The sequence below is a fragment of the Myotis yumanensis genome, unplaced genomic scaffold (assembly GCF_028538775.1).
Source record: "Myotis yumanensis isolate MYYU_CA2020_CCGP unplaced genomic scaffold, mMyoYum1.0.hap1 SCAF_10, whole genome shotgun sequence".
Classification (NCBI taxonomy): domain Eukaryota; kingdom Metazoa; phylum Chordata; class Mammalia; order Chiroptera; family Vespertilionidae; genus Myotis; species Myotis yumanensis.
The window spans coordinates 11,398,413-11,411,709 of NW_027223761.1; the positions used below are offsets into that span (position 1 = coordinate 11,398,413).

The 13,297-nt window shown below is 40.3% G+C and overlaps 1 pseudogene; it reads left to right on the forward strand.

Annotated features, from left to right (window-relative positions):
- The first annotated feature begins 463 nt into the window (after window positions 1-463).
- LOC139017679 (MARCKS-related protein-like) lies at window positions 464-8,754 on the forward strand (annotated as a pseudogene).
- The last annotated feature ends 4,543 nt before the right edge of the window (window positions 8,755-13,297 follow it).

The window sequence follows — 13,297 nt, forward strand, 5'->3', positions numbered from 1 at the left end:
ATATTAACATATTTTACCCTAGCCAGTTTGGCTCAGTGGATAGAGCATTGGCCTCTGGACAGAAGGGTCCTGGGTTCCATTTCAGTCAAGGGCAAGTACCTTAGTTGCAGGCTCTGCCCCGGCCTGGACGCTGGTCAGCAGTAAGAAATTCCCAGGGGTAGAATCGGCTAACTAGCAACAGTAAAGAATTCAAAAAAGTAAAATAATGTCTAAGTAAGAAATCTTAAAACTATTGGTGTTAAATTTGTTGAGGTCATAACCCTTGTTTCCTATTTCAGTCATTGTAGAAAGCGATGATTTCCACAACTTATATATAGCTTCAAAATAAATACTTTTCTTTCCACACCAAGCTGGGGCCATTTATCAACCCTGAGAACACTGTCAAGAGCAAATAAGGAAATACAGCTGTGGTGATGCTATTGATACCCCAGATGATGACTTAAGATGTAGAACATAAGTTATGATGGAAAAAAAGGAACCTGGCTATAAAGACTCCACAATTTGTGATATCTCAGACACAGATGCCTTGGGAAATACAGCCATTTTTAGAAACTGTAAGACACCAGAAAAACCAAATAACAATGGCAAGAAATTACAAACTTCTAAACAAAAGGTACAGACAGTATCTAGCTACATAGCAGGGGAAATTGTATTTCTGAAATGCATCTGAAAACTTGTGATTTGCATGTCACTTTCATCTGACTTTTTAATCCTAATGACTGCTTATTAAGCACTTAGTGATGAAAAACACTTTTTGAAGTAAGAACAGTACAACGAATTATTGTGCAAATGTACATGACAGGGTGTACAACTACAAATTTTAGTTCTTGCTGATTTTACTTCTGTAGTATTTCTTCCTGAATGTATCCTCTCTTTTTCGTTTTCAATTCTACAAACCATTAGTCTTTTGGCCTCCATATAAACTTAACTGGCTAAATGCTCCAAAAGTAATTTCTCAAGCTTAGCATGGCATTCAAGGCCATCTATTTGTTCATCCCAATCTGTCTTTTTATTCTTATATTTCAAAACATATTCCATCTGTCGTACTTCAGCCACATCAAGGTTGTAATCTATCTGTTGAAATCTGCTCATTTTTCAAGGCCCAGATCATCTGTCACCTTTCCCATTTATGTTTTTCTGAATATCTTCTCAATATTCATATCTTCTTTCTTTAAGACCCTCAAAACTTTTTTGTTCATCTTTTGTAGATAACATTTTTATGATGATTTCCTGCCTATTCTTAATCTATTATTTAGGCTACTATATTATAAATCCTGAGAGGTCAGGGATATGCCATATTGTTTACCTTATAGAATCTAGAAAACTATTAAGCACAGAAATGTTCTGTTAAATTCAATGTCAATAGCCCTGGCCAATGTGGCTCAGTTGATTGAGTGCCTTCCCATTCACTGAAAGGTGGCTGGTTCCATTGATTCCCGGTAGGGCACATGCCCAGATTGTGGGTTCAGTCCAAGTTGGGGTGCATGTAGGAGGCAACTCATCAATCTCTCTCTCTCTCTCTCTCTCTCTCTCTCTCTCTCCTGCTCTCTCTAAAAATCAATAAAACATATTTTTTTAAAAATTCATTGTCAACACTTAAATTCACTTGGTGCTAAGTGTTTATTATGAAATTAAATAATGGTATTCTCCAAGGGCATTTCTAGCTGCCAAAATATAACTTGGTCCCAGATAGTTAATGAAGATCTGGATAGAAAGCGTGGTTGTGGCTTCAATTGTGAAGGACGGTATATTTGTAGTTTTCTCTTTCTATTCTTGGTTCCTTCCATGGCATAAATCAGTTAATCCTGAATTGCTTATTGTAAGTAAACCTAAAAACAAAATGGCTTTTTGGATTTGTTCAAATGTGTAACCAGTAATTACAGCAAATTCTAAAATAAACAAAAAAATTACTTTATATGTAATTTACAACTCAATTAACTGGGAGGATCTACAAAACTATGCATGAATATGTTGAGCGTTGTATTATGTGTATGAAGGGCATCTGATAGTCTCAGTGCAGAACAGTAGAAACAGTTCTTCTCCACTGGCATGTATATTCCACATGCATTTCAGAGAAGCCAACATTTAACCTTTTATGACAATAAAGGCAAACCCAGGCCCTCTAGTAATATAGGGTTTTGAAGGGATAAGCTAGGCTGACGTGGACTTAATTATCAATGAGGGTAGAAAAATACTATGAAAGTTATAACCAAAAAAATATTCATTTCAGAAGTCTCAGATGAATGTGTCTATGTGTTCTATTTTATCATATTCATTAATATCTGACCACAACCTGCCAACATTAAAAGGGACTCTAGAAATGACCTAGTATAAACCCATCATTTTACAATTAAGAAAACTAGTGATTCAGAGTGTTAAAGTGATTTACTCAAGGTCACACTGATAATCATGAATTAATATTAAACCTTAGTAGTCCGGACTCTTAGATTAGTGTGTATTATATTTTCTGCAGAAACTAAATTTTATTACTTTGCCCACAAATGCCACATATGTTAGGCACATAAGAAATACATGTTATATTAGATTTTATTTTATTGTATTGTGTTCGTTTATTCTTTTCATTTAATCACTTGTTCATTTAAATATCGACTCTGTGCTTCTTATTTGTGTAAATATTTATCACTCAATCCCGATATTCACCACCTTCTGGCATTCACAGAAGAGGAGTTAAGAATAAATGTCCATTAAAACTTTCTTTTATAATGTCATTGAAATGCACAGAGGATAAAAGGGTATTAGGGAGTCATTGATAAATTCATTTACTGAGATAAAAATCAGAGAGTTGTAGATGTAACTATGAAGTCAAGAGAAATTGAGTTGTGCTATGATAGAAATAGATAGCTTCTGAATCCAGAAGATTGATAACCTGGAAGCACAATGGAAAGAAAACATGTAAGAATGAACGACCTCAAAACCAATAACTGACACACATACACAGTGTTGTTGTAAGACAATGTGTCAATCTAATGACAGACTGTGATAGCCTTCAAATCACTAGGGTCTTAAGTGGAAATTTAAGAAGTTCTGAATCTTTTCCCACAAGAAAAGCCACCTGGCTGAGTTCATGATCATTTTCCATTTGTAAGAGTACAAATTATTTTATGAGATGTGAGCAGATGTTCATGCATCAAGGCCAAAATCTCTTCCAGTAAGAGAAAACTTTTAGAATTCTCAGAAAATAGTCTCCTAGAATAATCAGATCAGGTTATCTTTTCATAGGCTCAATTCTTTACGGCAGTAAGAGTCCTGAAGAAGCTACAACATACAACCATACACAGCCTATACATATGTAATGGGTTGAATGGTGTTCCCCCAAAATGATATATCCAAATGCTAATCCCCATTACCTGTGAATGTTACTTTATATGAAAATAGGGACTTTGTAGATGAATTTGGTAAAGGATCTTGATATCATATCATCCTGGATTTTTGGTTAGCTCTAAATAGAATAATGAGTACCCTTATGAGGGGGGAAAAAGGAGAGAATTAAGACAGAGACACAAATGGGGGAAAGCCATGTGAAAGTAGAAGCAATTGCCTCTAAGCCAAGAATTGCTGGCAGTCAGCAGAGGTTAGGAGAGAGAAGGACACCATTCTCCTTCAGAGGCTCCAGGAGGAACCAAACCTGCTAACACCTTGATTTTGGACTTCTGACCCTCACGTCTTTTGGAGAATAAATTTTTGTTGTTGTAAGTCACATGGTTTGTTGTAACTTGTTATAGCAGCCCTGGGAAACTAATATGTCATATAATCTCATTTTTAAATAACTGATAATAGTTGTTTTTTGTGTTTTTTTGGGGGGAGGGGAGAAAATTTAATCTTTTAAACTATTTATACATACTAATTTCAGAGTAACACATTTTAACCTAATGTGTGTGAAAAGATTTGGTATTAAGTAGTGGTGTATGTCAGCTCTTGTTCACTCTAGTATAAATATCATCTCTCCATCAGAAGCTCAGAAGATGATTAGTATCTGTGTAGTTTCTTAGTCAGGGGCAGATTGACTAAATTCATGTCTATTTCATTCAAAACCCACTGGCCCTGTCTCTTTACTTGTGTTAACACTATCACTTTTGAATTGCTAAGTGTTAAATTACTTGATTTTGATTTTTAAAAAAAGCTTTTGATGGGACATAGAGAGGACTCTTTGGCTTTTTACTTAAAGACAATGTGGTTTGGCTCTGGCTGAGTAACTCAGTTGACTACAGTGTTGTCCCATATGCCAAGATCGTGGGTTCCATCCCTTATCAGGACACATATAAATATAAACTGATGAATGCATAAATAAGTGGAATAACACATCAATGTTTATCTCTCTGAAAATAATAATGTGAGAGAACTTGCACATACATTCTTATTAACATTCCAGCTACCACTGCTGTAGGTGTTTAAACTACACAAGATTGAGACTTTCTTAGCTAACTTCTATTTAACTCATCAGAACAGTGAACATTCTCCCTTCCCAATGGAGTCAGTGCCTAGAAGACTCCCTTCAAGTCAGCCTGGGGTTCACTAACTGAGTTGTATGTTTATTAAGTGTCCCTGGGTCTGTCTCCAAGTGTGTTGCTCTCATTATTATAATCAATATAGTACTTCCTCTGATTAAATATGAATGCGGAAAGAAAAAGAGCTTTGGTTTTTATGCAAAGGAAATTAAATATTTTGACTTCATGAAGGAGAGCCACTAAAACAAAATTGCCATCAGGACACATGTGGAAGAGGTAAGTATAAAAGCTGAGAAAACAAAGTCATGAAGTCTACAAACATTTTTACTAGGATTTGTTTACAAGTGTTTTAAAATTTTATCTTCACCCTAAGAGACCCATACTTGAAATTGTAGAAGATATATTGTGGGGTTTTTGGCAAGAAAGATTATACAGATCTCCCCTAGCAGGTTCATTCAAGGAAGATGCCTTGACTCTACAACAGCAGACTGCATACTAGGTATAGATTTTTTATGTTTCAGTCTGAAAAAATATTTAAGGTACATGCACTTATAATGTTTATGATTTTGGTTTCAACTGGTTCTTCTGATAACTTACCAACTATTGGTTCTGATCTGCTTAGGTACAGAGCTGCAAATGCCTAACCACTGGAAGGAATTTTCCTTGGATCAATGTTGAAGATTTTCTCCATTTTTTATGGGGCTTGTTTGCTATTCCAATTCATGAAGTAAAAGTTCCCAAAGAGATTATGTTCCACATAAACTTTTTTGGAGGGTTGTGATGTGACTCTAAATAATAATAATAATGATAATAATAATTTATTATTATTATTTACAAAATTAAAACAAGTTAAAGAACTCTGAATATAAAAAAGCTTAAGTAATTACAAGAAATAATTGTGATAGAATCTATTCAGTTTGTAAAAATGGTTTCAGCCAGCCTTTTGGAGGGCAGTGAAGGTGTTTTCAGACTCTGCAATCAAAGACTGTCCTGTAGTATATGTGTATGGGCTTGATCCCAGGTCGCTAATTTAATTAATTTTGCCCTATTGTTCTTCTTTGGGCTGCTCCCATACAAACTCCTAAAGAAGAGAGAATTTGTTGGCTGGTTATGTTACCACCTCCCTTCCCTTCCCTTCCCTTCCCTTCCCTTCCCTTCCCTTCCCTTCCCTTCCCTTCCCTTCCCTTCCCTTCCCTTCCCTTCCCTTCCCTTCCCTTCCCTTCTTACTGTACCTACTATGTTCAAGCCATTTTCCAGGCTCTAAAAATAAAATAAGCACAGTCTCTAGTCTCAGGAATCCTGTATCCCGGAGAGGAGAGAGACAGTACATAAATAATATAGGTATTAATGAACTATAATTATGGTAATTGCTATGAAAGAGAAGTTCATAGTGTTATAAAATGCATACGAATGACCTAATTAAAGTCTGTGATTGCAGAGAGGTCTCCATTGGAGAAAGTGACATTAACGTGAAACCTGAAAGCTGACCTAAGTGAGCCAGGGGAAAGGAGGAGTGGGGTGAGTGTTCAGGGCGGATGGAACAGCCTGTGTAAGGGCCCTTGGGGTATAGGTTGGCTGGGTATGCAATCAGGAGGTAATGATTCGAATTCTTGTACTTTTCAGATAAGGGCGATGCAAAATGAGGTCTAGGAGAAAGCTGCATCAGACTGTTAGCTGAAACTGCAGATCACCAAAGCCTACGCATAACCCCCTAATTGAGAACACCTGGAAGTAGGCTATGGTAACCTTCTTTGGAGAAAACATCCAGGTAGTTCTTATGGACCAGACAAGTAGTTTCAGGTTGGCTGATATAGAGCAATTTACTTTCCAAATGTATTACAGTGGGGCCCGACTTACGAGTGTCCCGACTAATGAGTTTTTCGAGATACGAGCCATCTCTCGGCCGATTTTTTGCTTTGAGTTGCGAGCTAAAATTAGGGTTACGATCCAGCTTCAAATACCCCACCGCAAGTTGGCGCAGCGAACGTCACAGTGAACGCCACAACATCAGCCCAGCATAACGTGTCTCACTCGTTCACTTTAAGATTTGACATACGAGTAATTTGAGTTACGAGCTCCATCACGGAACGAATTAAACTCGTAAATCAAGGCCCCACTGTACTATGTCAAGTTGTAGATATGACCACACAATGTCGAGCTTTATAATCAGACTCAGTTCTGGAAACATTTAATACTTTCTTTGTTTCTTTTTAATTTATTCTCTTTTTCCTCCAAGACAATAATAAAAAATTACATGTAGGGAATGTAGTAAAAACTCTCCTCTTACTTTTAAATATTGTCTTATTTTTCCTCATAAACTATCAAAGGACTAGGTAGGAAAACCTATTTCGTGAAACACATCAGAAGCGGTGGCCCAGAGAGGGCAATAGCCTTTCTGGGAAGCACAGTTTGCCCAAAGCTGTGCAAAGGTCTTCTGACTCCAGACCCCTCTCTTGCCCGCTATATCCCTCGGGTCCCTTTATCTCTTCTGGGGGTCCTTAGTATTTGTTCTCTTCCCCAACTGGCACTTTTCACATAAACTGGATCTACAGTCATAGAAAAAAATGAAAACAATAGGAAATGCTAAATGTTAAACTTTTCACAGGTGATGTTTTCAGAAATTGATGTCAAGAAAAAAAATAGCTATTGGCGGTTACAACTGTTTGGATGTCATTTTACAAAACAATTGCCTATGAGGTCTTCCTGGATTAAAGATTTCACATAAATTGGGGAAATCTGGATGCCTGCTCTCCCTTCTGACCTCCTCTCCCTGGCATTTTTTAAAAATACAGCTACATAGAACAGTGGGTCCCAGATCTGCCATGCTCTTTCTTGCCTGGAGAAATTATGATTATCAAAGGAGAGGAGCTTCAAATGGAGGAAGCCATAAATCATAAGGGCTATCCTGATTTATTAACAGGTGTTGCAATTACAGCATCCCCTGGGCATGGGTGAGTTTAATCAATTGTGAAATGGGACTAACCTCATCTCTAGAGATTGTTCAAACATATGAGGCTCAGCTGTATATGGGCAAAGGGAGTTGTGGAGACATTTTCCCCAGAGATCTACCACTGAATTTCTGAATCAGCAACTAGACTATAGGATGGTGTTCTGGACTGCATGCCCTCCAAATTGGTCTGTTGAAACCCTACCTGCCCCCCATGTGATAATATAGGTATATCTTGGAGATATTGCGGCTTTGATTTCAGACAACTGCATGAGAGTGAGTACATGTATAGCAATAAAGCAAGTCACAATCTTTTTACTGGTGGAGGGTCTTGCCTTCAATGTGTAAAAGATGCAACATTTATGACCTGAAATAAAGTGAAGCCGAATAAAACAGGGTGTGCCTGTACTAGCAGGTGTGGCCACTGGGAAGTGATGAGGTGTTGAGGATGGAGCCCTGATGAGTGTGATTAGTGCCCTTTATAGTAGAGACGCCAGAGAGCTTGCTTCTTCTCTATTTTCTCCACCAGGTGAGGGCACAGTGAGAAGATGACCATCTGCATTCTGGCCCGGACAAGGCGGCAGCCGGTACAGCTATCAGGTAGGGCGGAGCTGGGGTGCAGCTAGGTTTCCTCCCACCCCATACCCTTCCCCTCCGGCACGACCCTACTGAGTTATCCTCTGCAGTGCGGGCCGGGGGCGGCTCCCCCAGCAGACCCCTGCCCCATCCTGGGCAGTCAGAGCTCCAAGGCTCCCTGGGGCTCCGTGACCACGAGGAGGCAGCAGGCCCTTGCTTCCTCCTCTAAGGCCAACATGACAGGAGGACGGCCAAGTGAAAAGCAATGGAAACTACCCCCCGCTACCCCCCGCCAAGAGTGAAGGGGAGTCGCCCCCTGTGAACAGAACAGAGGAGGCAGCCAAGGCACTGGTACTGCCATGGAGCCAGCACCCCCTAGCCAGGGAGCTGAGGCCAAGGGCGATGTACCCCCAAGGAAACCCCCCCCCTAAAAGAAGAAATTCTCTTTCAAGAAGCCTTTCCAATTGAGTGGCCTGTCCTTTGAGATAAATCGAAAGGAGGGTGGGTGGGGTGAATTGTCTACCTCCTCCCCCACAGAGGAAGAGCAGGAACAGGGGGAGGGGTGCCTGCAGCAGGAAGGCACTGCCCAGGGAGGGAAGGCTGTTGCTCCCATGAGAGCCAGGGGCCGCAAGGCAAGGGGCAGAGGCCAGCGCTGCCTCCGAGGAGGGAGACACAGAAAAAGAGGCTGGGCCCCAGGCTGTAGAGCTGTCCACTCCATGGGGGCCAGAGAGTGGCCCTACGCCTGCCAGCCAGCAGAGTGAGTAGCTGCAAAAACTGTGCTGTCCTTGGGAGGTCACTGCCTGGACCTGGTGCCCTGGCTGCCTTCCTGTGCCCAGAAAGGAAGGAGCTGCTGCCCCTCCCAGCCACCTTCCCTTCCCTCCTCTCCCTCCTGTGGATTCTCCCTTAAGAATTCCCACCTGGTCTGCCTCTTAGGGCCAGTTGAAGATGGCCCCTTGCCGTTCCCCAAGTTAGGTTAATGATGGGACATGCTCCTGCCCCTTCCCCTGTCCCCACCCCACCAGAAGGCAATTGCTGGTTTTCTCCCCCCAATTCTTTTCCAAGGAGGTTTTGTTTCCTCCCCAAATCCCTGGGCCAGATGTGGGCTGCCTATACTCCCAACCCTGAGCGTCCAGCCTGCCCTCTGTTTTTAGTCTCTTGTGCTGTGCCTGGTGGCACCCGGGCTAGGGGGGGACCCTGCCCCTGCCTAGGTTTTTATAAATGTTTTACTCAAGTTCAAACCTCCAGCTTGTGAAACAAAGGTGTCTCTTTTTTGACTTAGTAAGCATTAGGCGTTGGGGTGCTGGGTGGGGGGGAGGTCTGTAATGTGAAACAACTTCCTTTCTCTCCCCCCCCCCCCCATTGTTATAAATAAGTTTTTAATGGCCAAATCCCAGATGTGTACTTTTTTTTTGGTCTAACTTTTAAAACCATTCTCTTCCACCAGATTTTCCCTTAACATTTGGAAAAGGAATAAATGTTGCCCTGCCCCCCCCCCCCAAAAAAAAGGGAAGATGATGACTGTCTGTAAACCAGGAGGAAGGCCTACACCAAACACTGCATCTGCCAGCGCTTAGCTCTTAGAGGTCTCAGCCTCCAGAAGATGAGAAATACAGGATGTTAAGACATCCAGTCAATGCTAATTTGTTATAGCAGCCTGAGCTAGGAGGAATGGGACTGACCAAGAAAGACCAGCTAAGCCAGATGGAACACTTCATCTGAAGGGGAGCAATTAGCAAATCACCTCTTTGAAGTTTAACAGAGAAACCTCATGCGGCAGACAGACTCTTTGGTGGTCCAGGATTCCCATCTCCTGGGATTCAGGCCTTGTGTATTTCTGCCCTGTGGAGCCTGTGCCAGAACTAGGACCAACTTAAAGCAACAGCATCCAGACAAGGAGATGGGATGCGTGTGATTCCACTACATATAATTGCAATGCTCACCTTGCAAAGAGAATTTTTCTCCCTTGCTGGCTTTGAAAAAGCAAGCTTCCATGTTGTGGGCTACCATGTGAAGAAGGCCAGAAGGTCAGGAGCTCAGGGCTGCTTTTAACTCCCAGTGAGTGAGAAACGGAAGCCCTCTACCCAGCGATTTGCAAGGAGGGGTCTGAATTCTGTCAACAATGGAGAGAATCATTAGCAGATTCTTCCCCAGGTGAAACCACCACCATGGCCAACGTTAGGAGACCCTAAGCTGAAGACTCAGGTAAATAATTTCTGGACTTTTAATCCTTGTGAGATAAGAAATATGTGCTGTTTCAAGGTGCTAAGTTTGTGGTGATGTTGTTATGCAGCAATGTATAACTAATACACCTCAGCAAATTGTTAACTGGAGTGGAAAGTATTGTAGATCCCTCCACAGAGGTCTTGTCAGAGTCCATTCTCTGAAATGGAATAATTAACAAAAGTCCCAGGGTGAATAAGTAGGCATGAAGGGGGAGGAGGATAAACATACTTAGGATTCAACTTCCTCTTTTCAATATGTGGGCGGTTTGAATACTTACTCAAAAAAGCAATAAACTAAAGGAGTGACCATCTGCTTTTTAAAAATCTTTGTCTCTGTCCTGGTAAATGGGTCCTTTCTAGCAAAAATGTTTATAGTCTGGCCTCTGCTTATCTCATAGTCTAATTACTGAACATTTTTCTTTTTATTTCACTCCAAACCAAGTTCTTTTAGTTCCACTAAACTACTCATATGTTCATGGTTGTGGGCCAATCTATGAACTAGCTACCCTCCCTCACCACTTGATCTTGCACCTGCTCTTTATCTTCGTAATTTTCTCTTTAACTCCCCTGACCCCTCATTTATTCTTCAGATCTCAGCTTAAACATTGCACATGCTAAGGAGCTTTCCGTAACCCCTAAGTCTAACTTTAGTTCCTTCACCATTGTTCAATAAGCATTTAACCTGCCAAAGTATGCTTGTGTCTTTATTGAAATTTCCTCTTCATTATCCTGTTTTCACTAGAGTGTAAGCTGGATATAAAAATTAGTGTTTTAATCATCTCTTTATCTCCTACTTTTCAGCCCCTGGCTTGAGGCAAAAGCGCATGCTCAAATGACTTTATTTTAAAATAAATGAAGTAATGTCGTAGTGAAAGGAGGAGAAGAATCCGAGTTAGATAAACATATACTTAAGTTGCAGTTCATGGTGCGACCTTGGGTAAATTACTGAATCTGTATTAGCCTTGATTTCCTCATCTGGCAAAATGAAGATAAATAGCTGCTATTCCTTCAGTGAGTGAGTCACCCAAATATTCATCCATTTTCCCAGCAGATACTTATGTAGCTTTTATATCATGTCAGACATGGCTCTGGGGTTAGGGATACAGACATGTACAAAAGAGCCAAAATCACTGCCTCCAGAAGCATAAAACTTTCAGTAAACAAGATAGACGGAACATACAGTATGTTAGGTGGTGATAAGTGCTAAGGAGAAAAATAATTACAGAAGGAAAATAGTAAGCATCAGGGGATTGCAATTTTAGATAAAGTAGCCAAGGGAAGGCATCACTAAGAAGGTGACATTTGTGTAAAAGCATGAAGCAAGTGCTACAGCAAGACATGCCAATCACTAGGGGAAGAAGAGCGTCCTTGACAGAGAGGGAGGAACCGTAGAGATTAACTTGCTGCATAATCTACTGCACAGCCCCTGCCTCATATAAATTCTCAGAAAATGATTATAATTGCCTCACACTCATTTTTCCCTACACTGGCTTTTTCCCCCCACTTTCAATCTACACTTTTAATTTCAGGGTTCATTGTTTGCCCTTGAAAAATGCTTAAATCTTCAAGGCTACTATCAGACTCTCTCACCTATGCTGTGAACAAGTCTATATGTTTTTGATTTCTCTAAATGGAATGTTAGACATGAACTCTCCAGGTGGCAGGTAGACACTGATGCTGTTTTAGTTTTCCCAGGTAGAGTGACAGACTTCAGTGTCCTCAGGCATTTCCACAAGGAAATCTTGAAGATGCTAAAACTCTTCATTGTGAGGGTGCATGGTGACCACTCATGGAAGCAGTCCATGTGCGGCACTTTAAGGCACAGTTCACTAAAATATATCTATTTTAAATCGTTTATCATTTCATCTAATTTGGACTCTGAGTTCTCACACTCCTGGACTTATGGAGAATTCAACCTCAGGTATTCTTGGAGCTCCAACACCCTGAAAGGAAAGAGGTAGTGTTGAATGAAGCCTTGAAGAAGCCTCTTTATTGCTCATATTCCTATTGGTCTCGAGGTCCACTGGACCTACAGCTTCTGTGTAACTCTTGGGGCAGAGTGAGGTTGGGAATCTCAGTGCCCAGGATTTGGTCTAAGTTCACCACACAGTCATCCAGGCTAAGGTTCAGCCCCCTCTGTAGAGCATTGTTGTGGAATATATATTGTTCCACCCTCTACTCCCCTACATGTCTCTGTTTATACTTAAACATATCAATACATGGAAGCATGTTCTCCCCAAAAGGCTTGGCTTTTAGAAACAACATCTAGTGAGGAATATGTTTTGTATTTAATGTCACGTTCCCCATCAATCACAAGTCTTCCTTGAAGCAAGGTAGTAAGTAGCCAGCTACTCAACGAGGAAAGGGAAATGGTGAAATACAAGGAAAAATATATAAATTAATATTCCAAATTTGCCAAAACAAATCTGCATAGTCACACCTGCAAGAGTATTTATAATTAGTGGAAATCATAATAAATGGAAATTCATATCAGTTATAGGTTGTATCAGTGTCCTCTTCTTCATCCCAGTATGTTCTTTCATTTGCATAGCAATGAACTTCATAATTATTCTGATAAATATCTGCAGAAAATTCCAAGTAACTTAAATATCACATTGAATATCAAATAATGTTTGATCATAAGACAAGTACTTTTCTATGTGAAAATTAAGTACTTTTCTATTCAAATGGATAACAATCTCTGAAATGCATATGAATGAGCAGCTCTTAATACATTAGGCAAACAAAATTAACTTTGAGCATTATCAACTTAAATTTCTTTTGGTCCAGTAAGTCACAATTTGAGAAAATAATTGTGATCTATTCATCTTCTTTTAGAGCAAATAGTGTTTCTGGTTCCCTCTTGGAAGTCTGTCAGAAAATGGCTTACAGTCAGTGACCCTAAATCACAAGATAATAAATGACTCTCCAAGACTGTAGCTAGAAAATGTTTTTGAAGTTGGTTGCAGTGATATGTACCTATATCGATGATAGGACTTCAGCCAACACAACAAAGGCACATCCCAAATGCAGTAGGTCTAATGTGCAGACAATCACAGTGTCTCAGTAAACACTGAGAAAGACGT